This window comes from Lissotriton helveticus, chromosome 5_1 (genome assembly GCF_964261635.1).
Source record: "Lissotriton helveticus chromosome 5_1, aLisHel1.1, whole genome shotgun sequence".
Taxonomy (NCBI): Eukaryota; Metazoa; Chordata; class Amphibia; order Caudata; family Salamandridae; genus Lissotriton; species Lissotriton helveticus.
In genome coordinates this window covers 436,701,561-436,716,765 of record NC_136065.1, presented here as the reverse complement: position 1 = coordinate 436,716,765, position 15,205 = coordinate 436,701,561, and the positions used below count along the sequence as shown (strand labels likewise).

At 47.4% G+C, this 15,205-nt stretch overlaps 1 protein-coding gene across 1 annotated transcript in view; it reads left to right on the top strand.

Annotated features, from left to right (window-relative positions):
* The first annotated feature begins 3,805 nt into the window (after positions 1-3,805).
* The window catches only part of CCDC27 (coiled-coil domain containing 27), a 295,166-nt gene continuing 283,766 nt past the window's right edge, over positions 3,806-15,205 (top strand). The window contains exon 1 of the mRNA XM_078640960.1: positions 3,806-4,391. The gene's annotated coding sequence lies outside the window, so the exon portion shown is untranslated. The remainder of the gene's footprint in view (positions 4,392-15,205) is intronic.

Here is a 15,205-nt window from a genome sequence, read left to right as displayed (position 1 = left end):
TGCGCTCTCGCTCTTTCAACTGGCGCCAGACTCTAGGCACCCAAGTACGACTATGTACCCTCTCAAGTTCTTTAAATTGTGCAGGCAGTTGCTTCCTCTTTTCTTTACGCGATTTATTATCTGCTGCAGATAGAGCTATGAGCTGACCCCTCACCACCGCCTTTAAAGCCTCCCATAAGGTAGAAATGGAGATATATGGGGAATCATTTATCTCCAAATAATCCTGAATACATTTGGCGAGTTGTTGTGCCACTGTATGTTTGTGGAGCATTGTTTCTCTCAAACACCAGTTCCCAATGTGTTTCTGTTGTAGTGGCAGCTGTAAGGTGATAGTCACTGCGTCATGATCAGAGAGCGCCGATTAATCTATGTCCACTCCTCCTACCACCCTGCTAATTTCTTTCATGCCTAATAAATAATCGAGGCATGTATAGGTTCCATGAGTGTGAGAAAAGAATGAATATTGCGACAACTGGGGGTGCGCCTCTCTCCACAGGTCCATTAGCCCCATGGTCTGCAGCCATTTACCCCCTTCCTGTGACAACTCTCCAGTCTGGGTGAAACGACTGCCCGATCTATCTTTAGCCGCATTAATGACTATATTGAAGTCAGCACCCACCAATGTCATTCGTGTTTGTGTACTCATGGTGTCTGATATTGCTGCCTTCAGAAAGCGCTCCTGTCCCAAATTAGGTGCGTAAAGCGACCCTACCACCATAGAATGACCCCCTACATAAAATGTGTAAACTAATATTCTCCCTTTTATTTCCGCTATGTTGTCTCTCACCTGCCCTCTAAAGTGCGTAGCAATCAGGATAGCAACTCCCGCCTTCTTATCTGGGGTAGAAGAAAATAATTTTTGGGGGAAGGCTCGCGACCGTAAGGAGTGCCGATCTTTAGATAAATAGATGGGTCTCCTGGAGAAGGCAGATATCTGCTTCAGAATTTTCTAAATATGAACCGACCGCTATTTCTTCTCCCCTCCACCTTTTCTGGAGTTTCGCACTTCCCCTTTTTTGAACGTGTGTTACCTCTGTGTCCCCTTTTCTGTGAATACCTGTTCCCAACCAAGACCTCCCTAACCCCAACTGGAAAAATGAAACAAACGCCATTTAGTCCAGGACCCGCAGTTCGAGTCCATGTGTCTCTAGATAACAAATTAGTTGGGTGCATAATGTGGCCGATAAACGCCCTCCTCGCTCCCAGGAGCCTCTTCTGTCGCCCGCCAAGTCCAGCAATGTCCACTTATCTGTTCCCTGAAATTTCAAATACAATCTTTGGAGAGTTTCTCGTTAGACAATGTCTCTAAAATTGCTTGTCTCTCCTGCCCTATCGTCTCGGGTCTGGTTTTGCCTTATGCTCCATGGGTCGGCCCCCTTGGACCACCGCCATCGATCTTGAGGTGCTGTGGCACCACCCCTCTTAGGTTACTCTTATTGAGAGTGTTTGGTGCCAAGGATACGGCACATTTCCTGTAACGATCTAAGTTGATGCAGCTTGCACTCCCATCTGAAGATCAGTCTAAAGGGGTGCCCCATGAGAATGTGATCCCAAAGTTACGCAAGTGCGTCTTAGCCGGCCAGAAATCTCTTCTTTTCTGTAAAGTTATCATGGCCAGGTCTCGATAAAGAGCAATGGAGTGACCCTGGTAGTTCAGAGGCTGTTTATCCCTATCTTTTTGTAAAATGTGTTCTTTAAACTGAAAATCTGGGAGATAAGCCAAAATGTCCGATGGGGGAGCAGGCGATCTTCTTTGCAGGCCCACAATATGTGCATAGTCTATTTTGATTTCAAAATCTAGAGGGGCCTCCAATTATTTCTGAAGAGGTTATGTAGATACAGTGAGATGTCTGAGCCTTCTTCCTTGGGCGGAACTCCTTTAATACAAGTGTTATTTCTTCGAGAACAGTTTTCCAAATCCTCAGCATGTGCCTGGATGTCAATCTGCTGGGCCCGTAATTGAACAACCTCCTGTTGTAGCTGTTCCACCTCCTCATCGCGGTCCTTGATACTTGCCACTTGTTCCCCCACTGCCTCGACATCTTGTCGGATCTCTTTCAGCTCTTTCAAGAACTCCCCTCGGAGAGTCTGCAAATCCTCTCGTAGCATATTGAACAATGTTTCCAAGAAAGAGCACAGTACCGGCTCTTCAGCAGTATCTGATTCCTGCCCCATTTGCGAGGCCGGTGATACCCGCCCCTCTTCTCCACTTGCCGCCCGGAGCTTGGTGAGCATGTCCTGTAAATTCCTGTCTTTCTTACCCCTCAATGAAGACATGACTAAACCAAGTCTATGGAGCCGCCGTAAGAATGTCCGAGACCCTCCTAGTTATGGTTACAATTCTGGACTATCTGATGTCGCTTTTCAGTACTCTATAAAGATCCTGTGGAGTGGGATCCTGCAGTTTAGCTGATAGGTAGGAGCTGAGTTCTGTGGCATTGACTGCGGTTTTTGACCCCTTCCTGTCTCCTCTGAATGGATCTCACCCGTTGAGCTTCCCCGTGCAAGTGCCCTACGCGTCCCCAGGCCCCTTATCTGTGTGCTCCGGTGCTGCCTCCCTAATCTCTCCTTCAGTTGTTGGGCGATTGGTGGTTGAATTCTGGGATATGATGTGGGGGAGGCCCTCTCGACCCTATTTTGTTCTACTTGCTCCTCTCAGGGGCTGGGCAGCGCGCCGTTGAACCTGTCTCCCAGGCCCACAGGTTCCTTGTATGACCTCTCCTTACCTCGGAGACCAGACTCTGCCTCTCTTGCTTACTTGTCAGGAGGATTGAGCCTCCCCTCTCTGGTCTTGGTGGGTCTCTCTCATGTGGGCTGCCCGGCGTGGCTGGAGAGCTGCACCTGACTGGGAACATATTCATGAGAGTTAGCTTTGATCTGAGGTCCCTCGAGGTCCCTTAAGTCCAAATGCTATGTCTTGAGTTCTGGTAGGTGTGCAAGTGCTGCAGGCAACCTTTGGCGGTAACTGTCCACATGACTCATGGTAGGCTGTAGTTAGGATTCTATGTTGCTAATTAGTTACATAAACCAGCCATTCTCTCTCTCTCTCTCTGCATTTGCTGCATTTGCTATTTTCTTTTTGAAATAGGTCTTTCATGGTATCGAAGTGGACCAGCCTGTTGTGAGAAGTGGGCCCAATTCATAAAGCCATTTACTGCTATAATGCTTAGTTTATGGTATAAATGACCAAATGTATGCCTGACAGCTATACCCCCCAAAAAATCATACCAGCCGGGAGTAAATGGTTTTACTTACTACTGTGCAATTCTCTATTACGAGGGCATACAACTATGCAGTAGAAAGCACTAGGCAGTGGGTGAGTAGTGTGCAGATCAAGGCATGGATTACGTTGAAAGTCCCCCGCCCCCCGGGGGGTGGTGGGTGAGGTCTGACAAAATTTGCAAGGTCTGCTTTGGGTTCCGAGTCCGGCCCTGCAGTCTTTGGCAGCGCTGTCAGGCTAGGTGGCCTCCTGGAAACGTTTCTGACACTTCCTTTATTACAAATTAAACGCTAAGAGCACAACAACCTGCCAACCACGCCCTCCCTCGCGCTGTAGTGGGCTACTGGTCCGATGACGCACCCTCCATTGAAGTACGAAGTGCTACATAAATGCGAGAATACAAACTAGACTCATATACTTAGCCACTCAGAAGAGCGGGCCCGCGGCAAGTGGTGACAGCCTTTCATCGCGTTTACTTATGGATTTAACGTGGCGCTGTGGCGCGCGATCACTCCTGGTTGCTTAGCGACCTCGGCAAGGTGTGACGTGCCATGGAAGTGTCGAGAAGGTTCCAGTCTGACTAAGGAACTATCTGCGATGCCACAACAACGCTTGTTCGTATATATTGTTTACACGCTCAGCCGAGCACATAAATACAAACCTATATTAGCCGAGGACCCGACTCATTCAGCATAAGCCTATAGAAAAGAACTGTAGTGCAGGGGTACTTGACATTAAGGGTCAGGACCAGCTGTGGATGTGGAATCTCCCGATTTCCCGAAGGCCGGTCAGCCTCTGGCTGAGATTACGCCACAACCAGTGATTGTACCAGTCACAAAATTGTGCACAAAATAAAGGTTGAAAGTGAGAAGGTAAAAGACTTCTTCGAAACGTGAAACTCCTGCTGATCGTGTTGCAGTTCTTGGAAGGCTCGTGTAAATTGACCTCAGCTGAAACAAAAGAAAACCTCATAAAATAACCCCTTGTTTGGAGGCCGTCCGGGCCGGCTTTACAGGCCTGCACGCTTCCTGGTTACCATGGAGATCCGGACTTACGCCGGGACAGCCCTCAGGCTGCAGAAAGAACGACCTCGCTCCAAAAGAGAGACATTTATTGCGATAGTTCGTGGAGCTGCTTAAATACTCAAGGAACGGACACTCGTGGTGATAAGGTAAGGCTACCACTGCTCTGCTGACTGTCCCTTTTATAAGGTAAGACACTAGGGTGACCAACTGGCATTGGTGCAAATTCAGGACAGTGAGTGTAAAAATTCAGGACAAAGGGTCAAAATTCAGGACACAAATTCAGGACAGGAGGTCAAAATTCAGGACAAAACTTCAGGACAATAGGTAAGTTTTACAGACATATCAGAGGTCGCGCAATAGTATATAAGTAGGCCCAGCCATTTCCAAACATATTCAACGATTTGCAAACATATCCATCATGTATCCTTCCATCTATCATTTCACTCATCCATCCCTTCATCCATCCTTTCACTCATCCTCCATTATCCATCCATCCATCCACCCTTTCACCCTATCCATCTGTACACTTATCCATCCACTCTTCATCCCATCCATCCATTCACTCATCCATCCAGCCATTTACCCTTTCACCAATCCAGCCATCCTTTCACTTACTAATACTTCCACCCATCCACTCTTTTAGTCATCCATCCATCCTCCCTTTCGCTCTCCATCGACCCTTCCTTCCATCCATCCATCCACCCACCCACCCATCCATCCATCTACTCATCCACTCATGAATCCATCCATTGACCCTATCACTCACCCATCTATCATTTCACTCCTTCACACATCTATTCATCCTTTTGTCCATCTAACCTCCCTTTCACTCACTCATCCATCCTTATATCCACCCTTTCACTCATACGTCCATTCATTCACCCTTGCACTTGTCAATCCATCCATCATTTCACTCATCCACCCACCCACCATCCACCCACCCACTCATCCATCCTTTCACCCACCCACCATCCAATCCACTCATCCATCCTTTCACCCACCCACCATCCACCCACCCACTCATCCATCCATCCTTTCACCCATCCACTCATCATCCATCCATCCTTTCACCCACCCACTCATCATCCATCCATCCATCCACCCACCCATCATCCATCCATCCATCCCCTCATCATCCATCCTTCCTTCCCCTCATCATCCATCCATCCTTTCCCTCATCATCCATCCATCCTTTCACCCACCCCCTCATCATCCATCCATTCCCTCATCATCCATCCATCCATCCTTCCCCTCATCATCCATCCATCCTTTCACCCACCCATCCATCCATTCATCCATCCATCCATTCTTTCACCCACCCATCCATCCATTCATCCATCCATTCTTTCACCCACCCATCCATCCCCTTATCCACCCTTCCCATCATCCATCCATCATTCCCCTCATCCATCGTTCCCCTCATCCATCCATCCCCTCATCCATCCATCCTTCCCCTCATCATCCATCCATCTATCCTTCCCCTCATCGTCCATCCATCCATCCTTTCATCCATTCATCCATTCATTCTTTCACCCACCCATCCCCTCATCCATCCACCCTTCCCCTCATCCATCCACCCTTCCCCTCATCCATCCATCCTTCCCCTCATCCATTCATCCTTCTATCCATTCATCCTTCCATTCATCCTTCCCCTCATCATCCATCCATCCCCTCATCATCCATCCATCCTTCCAGTCATCATCCATCCATCCTTCCCCTCATCCATCCATCCTTCCCCTCATCCATTCATCCTTCCATCCATTCATCCTTCCATCCATCCTTCCCCTCATCATCCATCCATCCCCTCATCATCCATCCATCCTTCCCCTCATCATCCATCCATCCTTCCCCTCATCATCCATCCATCCCCTCATCCATCCATCCTTCCCCTCATCATCCATCCATCCTTCCCCTCATCCATCCATCCTTCCCCTCATCCATCCATCCTTCCCCTCATCATCCATCCATCCCCTCATCCATCTATCCTTCCCCTCATCCATCCTTCCCCTCATCCATCCATCCTTCCTTCCCCTCATCCATCCATCCCCTCATCCATCCTTCCCCTCATCCATCATCCAGGTACCCTTCCACCCATACATCCAGCTATTTACATTTTCTCTCAGCCATCCCATCCTTCCGCTCACTCATCAATCCATCCATACTCTCTCATTATCCATTTATTCAATCTTTCATTCATCCATTCACCCTTTCACTAATTCATCCAGCCATTCACCCATCCCTTCACTTACTCACTCACCCACCTTTTCATATTAATTTAGAGCTGAGCCCTTTTGAGAAGAGGCCCATCAAGAACTTCACCCTCACTGCAGGGGGCGTTCCAGGACTGGGACAGAAGCCACCCAGGGCGGAGACAGGATCCACCACAGGGGGCGGGGGGGGGGGGCAAGAGTCATCACAGGCGGGGGGTGGACTGGAGCCAGCACATGGGGGGACAGGAGCCATCACTGAGGGGAAGGCAGGAGCCATCACAGGAGAGGGAACAGGATCCACCTGGGTGGACACAGGGGAGGGCATGCAGTAATCTAGTATCATCTTGGGCTCCTCGCCCCCTCCTGCACAAGACAACGAGAAGACAGGCTCTCTGTCCAAAATGTTAGTTTTGCCATCCCCCACTGTGATGTACAGTACTTACAGGAGATACTCCAAGAGAACTGATTTAACTGATTGTCCTCCACACTTTGTTAATCAGTGTGGGTGCGATTGTGCCATTTCTTTATTTTATTACATTATAGACTGCATGTTTGAAGAACTAAGGTTTGCTTACAATTTAGTGACAGTAATTAAGCTCTGTGACCGGTGTAATCAGGGCCGGTGCTAGGTTGTTTGGGGCCCTGGGTAGAAATGGAATGTGTGAGCCCCCCTCTAAATAGCAGAGACATGCCGCATTCAGGGCTGTTTGCATGTGAATGGATGCCCCTGCTCCTGAAACTGCAGCCCCTCCCTCTCCGTCACCTTCGAGCACCTCTTAACAGCTCATCAAGGGCTGAAGTCAAGGGCTGGAGGTGTCAGGGCTGCCATCCCGCTGTGCCTCTCCAATGCGGCGGGGTATCTGAGGAGCTTTGGTACAGCCTCGTAGTCAAGAAGGGAGGTGCAAGCTGTGCTGGCGTTAGGGTGGTGGGACCGGTGCCCGGTTAAAATTACGGACAAAGGGCGTCCGTTAAAAAATCCTTCACGGACAACGGACAGACGGCCGAAATTACGGACTGTCGGTGAAATTTACGGACGGTTGGTCGCCCTATAAGACACTGCTCTGCTGTCCCTGCTGTCCCTGCTGCCAGGGAGGAAGCGTCACTGCGATCTTTTTACCTCAGGCCTGATGAGCATTTAAATGACCCGGGGCTCCCAGTCTCTGCGGCGGGCCCAAGCTCCCCGTAGAAGTTAATTCACACCACCCCTGCTCTGGCCTCCGTCAAGTGGTTACCTTTTGTACCACTTAGACGCTATAAAATTGCCTTTATCACAACGTACTACATATGAACATCTATATATGTTCGGCCCTAAACCCAGCGCAAGAAAGATTCACAGAACCAAAACAATAATATGCCTTCAAATTCTCTCTCCAGGGAGAAAGCCACCCCAGCCATCTCTCAGGGTTAATACCAAAAGTTTGGAATACCCTCAACCCTCCTCATCTGGGAATGCCCTAAAATTAGGTATGCTCTAACCACCACTTCTCAGTGAATGTTTTAAGATTTGGAATACCCTTCCACCCTATATCAATCAGGCACCATTGTTTACAATATCCAAAAAGGGCAGAAAAGATCATCTATTGATAGTCCTACGCCCTGCAGCTGATCAACATTCTTCCAAAGGCAATGCTACAGACCTTTCACCTTTGAGCCCTAAACCTATCAATACTCACTCTCTATCTGTCCTGTTACATCCTTCTATATATATATATATATATATATATATATATATATATATATATATATATATATATATATATATATATATATATATATATACGGAGACTCTTACCGCAGCGATATCACCGGAGGGTGTGTTCCTGATTCCTTTTGCCAAAACCAGCCTGAGAGGGGAAACTGTTCGCCGGACCCGCTCCGCGGGTCCCGCTTCATCTGCGCCCCACCTGCGTGTTGTGTGCGAGGCGTGCAGGGCTGCGAGCGTGACGCGGGGGACTCCAGCAACCAGGAGTCCCCGCGAGGCCAATTACCACCACCTGGCCCGCTCTCCCTGCAAGGTACGCCCACAGCACACCTGTTCATAAACGTAGTAATCACCCGCGCACGCAGGACGCGCGCGGGACTCAGCCCGGGGCCGTTCGAGGACCTGAGAGACTGGACTGGGCCATACTACTTACGTCATTTCAACCCCTTTGGAATTATTTGTTTGTCTTTTCCATCATAACTCTTGCCTAACAAGTTTCTTTTAGAACCATGTGTACGCGGATAAGCCGTAGCAAGGCTGCAAAGGGTGGTAAGATGCTGAATGGGACCCTAGATGATTTCATAACTAGAACAAACACTGCCATAGATAATGAAATCACCAAAATGCAAAAACGAGTTTCCCTAGATTTAGAAGAAGCTAGAAGACTGTCACAAAATTTCGCTATGTCCAAAAAATCATCTTTAGGCCATATAGCTACTGCAAAAACTCCCGAGCAACCATTGAACCCACGACTTATTATTATGCAGGCCGATGTTCACCACACCCCACTCCCATTATCTGTGACAATCCCTACTATAGGTCCCATTCAATCACATTCTAGTCAGAATTTCCCCCTGATTGCCACTGATTCAGATCTGGGCACTCTTATCGAAAATACTCCACCCACTACCGAGGAACACGTTAACTCCTTGGGTTTTAATACTACGGGTGTAGTACACAAAAGAAAACGCAATTTAAGATCTGCCTACTCACGAAAGAGGGCCAAAGTTGCCAGGGCCCACTATCCTATTGATAGAAACTTGCTTTCACATAGAGAAGTAGAAAGGACCGTAGCCCCAGAGTAGGAGCTTCCTAGCATTGATGAGAACTGTTCATCCTTGGACACCACGAATATAGACATTATAGAAGAGGCCAATGGGTCACAATTACGTGAGCCAGAGGGAAGAGAAGAGGAATTCCTGGAAACTGTATGGACGACCTTAAAAAGGCTTTTAACTCCCCTGGACCTAAGACTCTCACGCATTGAAAACCATCTTTTAGAGGTAGAAAAAAGTATCTTAACCCTAGCAAGCCTTAGTCTCCAAGACAATAAAATCAGCACTCCCCCAGAAGCTGAAATAATTACTCTAACATCTACCACTACTTCACCAGCACTGCCCTCTAATAGGCCAATACCTAAACCACGCACGAAGGGCTGTGAACACAAAACCCCCCAATCACCACCAAAGCCACCAAAGCATCACTTTCAACAACCAACTATCCCACTTAAAAAAGTCGTTGCCCCAAGGTTGAATGATACAATGGCCCATCGGATCACCTCGCAGGGCCCACAAAACAAAGACAACTTCCGAGGGGGATATATAGATCTTCCCCCAGATGCAAGGCCCTATGTGGCGGTAATAGCTGGTGTTCCCGCAATAGAGAGCCATTATCAAGAAAATTACCAGTCCCTCAAAAATAAGGTTATTCACTGGTTGAATACAAACAGGCAGATTCCAAACCACCTGAGAAGTAAAATATTAATGGTCCGCAGAGTTCCCTGGGTAGGACCTTCACCTAAGACCATTCCAGGTGACTGCATTGTAGTCTCATTTGAGGATTCACAGACGGCCCAACACATATGCTCGTGGGATAGAGGGGGGGAGAATTCACCCATTGTAGTGAGACCACTAACTTTCTTCTATCCTCCCCGTCCCAGTCTAAACTATGGGGGAGATTGGTCATTGGTTCGACACTCGGTTCGTGGAAGGGTGAGAGAATGATGGCAAGGCCCAAATAATAGGTGGCACGGGGCACCAACCTTCAATAGGTTTGGTTGTCTGGAAGAGGTGGATTGACTTTCCCTGACTCCACGACCACCACCTGATGTTAAGGCTAAAATGTACCCACCGACTAATGTTCACAGGATTTCTGAAAGTAATTTTAGCGGGGGCAGTCCACCTAGGGGAATAAGAAAGGACCTTGACAGGTCAATGCCTATTGTTATAGATTTTTCTTCTGTAGTAACACATTCTTCAGGCCAATTAAACTCAGATGCTGTAGTTGACCTGGGGATGCCGAGCAATTCTACTCATAAGGATCTTTATGTCTCCGGTACTTTGTTCCAGACCTCTTTATCACCACTGTCAATGGTGCATTTTACCAGCCATAGTTCTAATGCTGTTACTGGTTCCATACTCCCGGTAACCAATATTGCAAGGGTGGAGGGCATACAAACGCTAGCAGGGGAAGTTGTTGAGGACCTATTGTCGCTGCCTGCGTCAAGGAGGATTGGCTCAGTTTGTGATCCCCCCGGGCCTGCCTCTCTATTAGGCCCGACGACTGCGGGGAGCCCAACCTTAAGGGTCCTCAGTTGGAATGTAGCAGGTCTTGCTCGTAACATTGACATTCCAGACTGGAATTCTCTTGTTGAATCCTACGGGATCTGCCTTCTGCAGGAAACCTGGTGCTTAGAACCTCGACACATGGTGGGTTATACTACCTACTTTGTGCCTGCATTACAACTACCCGGCACTAAAGGCCGCCCGTTGGGCGGCCTTTTAATCTGGGTTAGCATTTCATTGAGTCTATCTGTTAGGCATATGCACACAAAATCATCTGACCTGCAGAGATTATCAATCAAAGGCTTAGGTAGGAAAAAGCTAGAAGTTTTTAATATCTACCTAAGGGGGGCAAGGGGTGGTGTCTCAAGGTTGCCACATATAGGCATTGAGGAGGAACATGGATCTTGTAATGCTGACTCTCTTGTCTTACTAGCTGGGGACCTTAATTGTTCGTTCGAACCACTTGCCAGTGAAGACATATTAGATATCTGGGAAGAAGATGCTAGGAGAGGCATTCCCCTGCTCACACTTAAACCTATCAAAAAATGGACACAGAGTGCTATAGATCTTAATGCCCTCTGTATGGAATTTGGCCTGAGGGCAACCAATGGTAGATCTAGGTCTGACTCCAAAGGGGCACATACATACAACAGGGTAGGCCACACCTCACGGATTGATTACATACTTCTGAATTATAGGCTCTGGCCACATATGCTAGACATGGAGGTGTTGTCATCTACCAATAGCGATCACAATCCACTAGCTTTGACTTTGTCCCCCCTTTCGTTTGATACGATTTCAAGTTCACCCCTACACATCTGGAAATCAACGCACGAAGTATGCCCTTCGAACTGCGGTAGGCGGCTCAAATGGAAAAAAAGTTGTTGTGGATGAAGGAAAGATGTCACTAGTAAAATCCTTAATGTCCAACGTCCAATTAAGGTTGGACTCCCCGGGTCCTAGCAAAACGGAGGTCTCGATTCTCTTTACAGAGACAGTTAATGCTCTAGGAGAATTATTTAGTATTCTCCCAGCAGGCACTAGGGATAAGAAAAGAAGTGTCCCTAAGGGTGGAGTGAGTTGGTTTTCCCCAGCTTGTCGCTCTGCAAAACGCGAACTCATCAGAGCAGTGAAATCTGCCACAGTAGAAATATTAGTTTTGCTAGGAAAAGCTACAAATGGGCACTAGCCTTGGCTAGGGCCGAGCATGAAACAGAATTCTGGGCTGATTTAACCGTGGCTAGCACCAGGAAAGACTCGAAGGGCTTCTGGGAACTGTTGAGAGTAAGGAATAAACCTTAAGACTCCCTATTGACATGCAATATAACTGGGGAGGCGTGGTTTACCCATTTTTCTCAGCTTTATTCCCTAATTGGGGGCTCTCCAGCCACCTCGATGTACCGCCCGCACAATGAGGGTTCAGATTACAATGAGGTTAATTTCTTTCTTATCAAAGAAGTAGAGGGGGCGATTAAGTCCTTGGTTCCGAATAAGGCTGCGGGACCTGATGGCATTCTAGGTGATTTATTTAGGGTTAATATAGAAGAGTGGAGTAGTCTTATTGCCTCACTTTTGAATGCTGCCTTGATGGGCGGGCGCCTCCCGGACTCATGGAAGGGGGCGGAGGTCGTCCCAATTTTTAAAAAAGGGAATCGGGACGACCCCGCTAATTACCGCCCAATCAGCCTGCTAGACTCCTCTCAGAAGGTAGCGGGCAAGGTAGTCTTAGGAAGGCTCTTGCAGTGGGTCGAGGAAGAGCAAATACTCTCGGATTATCAGGCTGGGTTTAGATCTGGCACGGGGACCATCGAACAGACATTCCGGTTACTAATGATCTACTGGAAAGTGGTTGTTCTGGGCAAGGGCAGTCTGTACCTTGCATTCATTGATTTACGGACTGCCTTTGACCTGGTCCCACGAGATCAACTGTGGTGTGTCCTCGATGCAATGGGTATTCCCACATATCTACTTAATATGCTTATACAGTTGCACGAGGATAACTTCGCGCAGATCAGGTGGGGTGACCAGGGTCAAAAAACAACACGCATTCCTGTGAATAGGGGTGTCCGCCAGGGTTGTGTGCTAGCCCCCACTCTGTTCTCATTATATGTTAACGGAGTGGTGGAGCACTTACTTAACCATCCAGCTGATGCACCCTCCCTGGCTGGCAGGAAAATTCCTACCTTCCTATTCGCAGATGACACCCTCCTGATCTCAAAAACCCCAGCAGGCTTGCAATGTCTACTCTCCAGATTTAAGAACTTCTGTGATGCTAGGGGTCTTGCTATTAATGTAGGCAAAACTAAGTTCCTGGTCTTGAATCCCCCGAGGAAAACCGTTACTCCTCCCTCCCTGGACTCAGTCCCACTTGAGAGGGTAAAATAGTTTGATTACCTAGGCATTCGCCTATGCGACACCATGAGCTGGAAACCACATCACCAAAAAGCACTGTTGACCCACAAGAGGGTGGTAGGGGCACTCTTGAAAGAACAACGGGCTTCCCCTCTCAAACCCATTGGCCCCGTATTAGACATCTATAGGGCAAGGGGGGGTGAGTGCATCCCTATATGGGTCCGAATTATGGGGTGTCCAGAAAGTAGACTCTTTAACCAACTCGGAAAACAAATTTCATAAAGACCTCATGGGCTTACCGCACAGTACACCTGCTCTCCCACTCCTTTTAGATACAGGTACTCGCCCAATAAGCGATCAGGCGAGGCTGCGTCCCCTCCTCTTATGGGCATGAATTTGGAGGGTTCCAGAACTGTTTAGCTACGCTGAAGGCCTCAGGGAACTGCTCTTAACACCTGGTTGGCATAAAGTCCGTTGGTTAAAAGAAGTTAAGCTCCTACTTTTTAATCTGGGCCTAGAGGTAGCATGGGCTAATAGAACTGCCCCTCCCAAGCAGACTCTTAAGAAATTATACTGGTCATGGGTGTTGGAGGGTAGAAATTGTAATTCCAAGCTGTGTAAAACTACAGTTGATTTTTTGATGATTAAGGAAGTCCCCTTCTGTGAACCATATTTGGACATGATTTCTAAACCCTGGGATAGGGCTCTATATTTTAAATTTAGGGTGGGCTTATTGCCAGTGGGGAAACTGACTGCTAGTTGGAAGGTACCGGCGCAAACGACACCTTATTGCCCCTTCTGTGTTGACATGCCTGAGACAGTTTCTCACCTATTATTCACATGTCCAGCGTATATAGTCCCGCGCCGCATTTGGTTGAAGCCACTTTGCAGGAGTCTTGGCACTCGATCCCACTCAGAGGCTCTACGAATCCTAAGATTTGACCCCTGCCCTTTCTTTGCTTGTTGCCTTGCCAAATTTCTGGGTTGGGCCTGGCGGACTCGATCCTCGAGGCTACTGATCTTGCCCTAATCTCCTATCCTACCTGTACTAATGTATAAATTTGAATGTTTAAATAAGGAATGAAATGTTTGTATTAATGCATTGAGTTTTTCTTTTAAATAATTTTATTGTATTGCAATGCTTTTCAAGATATATGTATATATCGAAATAAAGCTTTTTCTACTACTACTAAAATATATATATGTTGTCACTCTGCACTGTACATGTTTTGACATTTCGTCCTCTTTATTTTGCAATTTGGTCTTCCTCTTGCTTTACTGATCTCTGTACAAAAATATAAAACTATCTGTCTACCCTTCCTGTGCATCTGGTTTCCACCATATTGAAAAGTAACTACCTAAACATCTTCTGTTTCTATTTGATGTTTTTTCCAGAGCAAAGGTCTTTTGTAAGCTTCTACAGCGACTCTTATTTCATGAAAAACACAAGGTCCTTGGTCCATCATTGTTGAAAAGTGGATTGTTAGTAGTGGCAAATGTATATCTGCCACTGGCAATAAGGCCACTACCACAGTATAGTGCTCAACATGGGTCTAGGAAAAGTATTCCTGTGCTCAACTCTTGCTAACTTGGCTGCGAGCAGTCAGGCTTAAATTCAAAGACAGTTATGTTAAGTATTTAAAAACACCAATTCAGTAAATAATTAAGACACAATGCACAATAAAAATCCAACACCAATTCATAAAATATTTGGAATCTTTAAATGACACCAATACGACAAAAGTTCAATGCAAGGAACCGGAGATATGAATTTTCAAACAATTTCCATTATCTAGCTCATAGAAACCTATAGCGCCTTATCGGAACATCTGGTCGCAATAGACCGGGTCAAAGTCAAAGTTTCAGGCTGACCGCGATGGAGTCCTGCTCGGCTATCTCTCGCTGTAGTTCTCAGTCACAGTTAATACCTTCGGACTTAAAAACTTTTCTGGAGCTTTTCTTCCCGGGTTCTCTCGAAGTTCTCAGCCAGTCCGGATTCGGTGAGGGATCGCCAGATTTCCTTGCGACGAGCTCCCAGTCATATTTATGGAAGTCCGTCCTCTGGAGACTTCCAGCGGGACAAACCCGGGATCCAGGGTGGCAGGTGGTTGAAGGCAGATGTATTGGCTTTC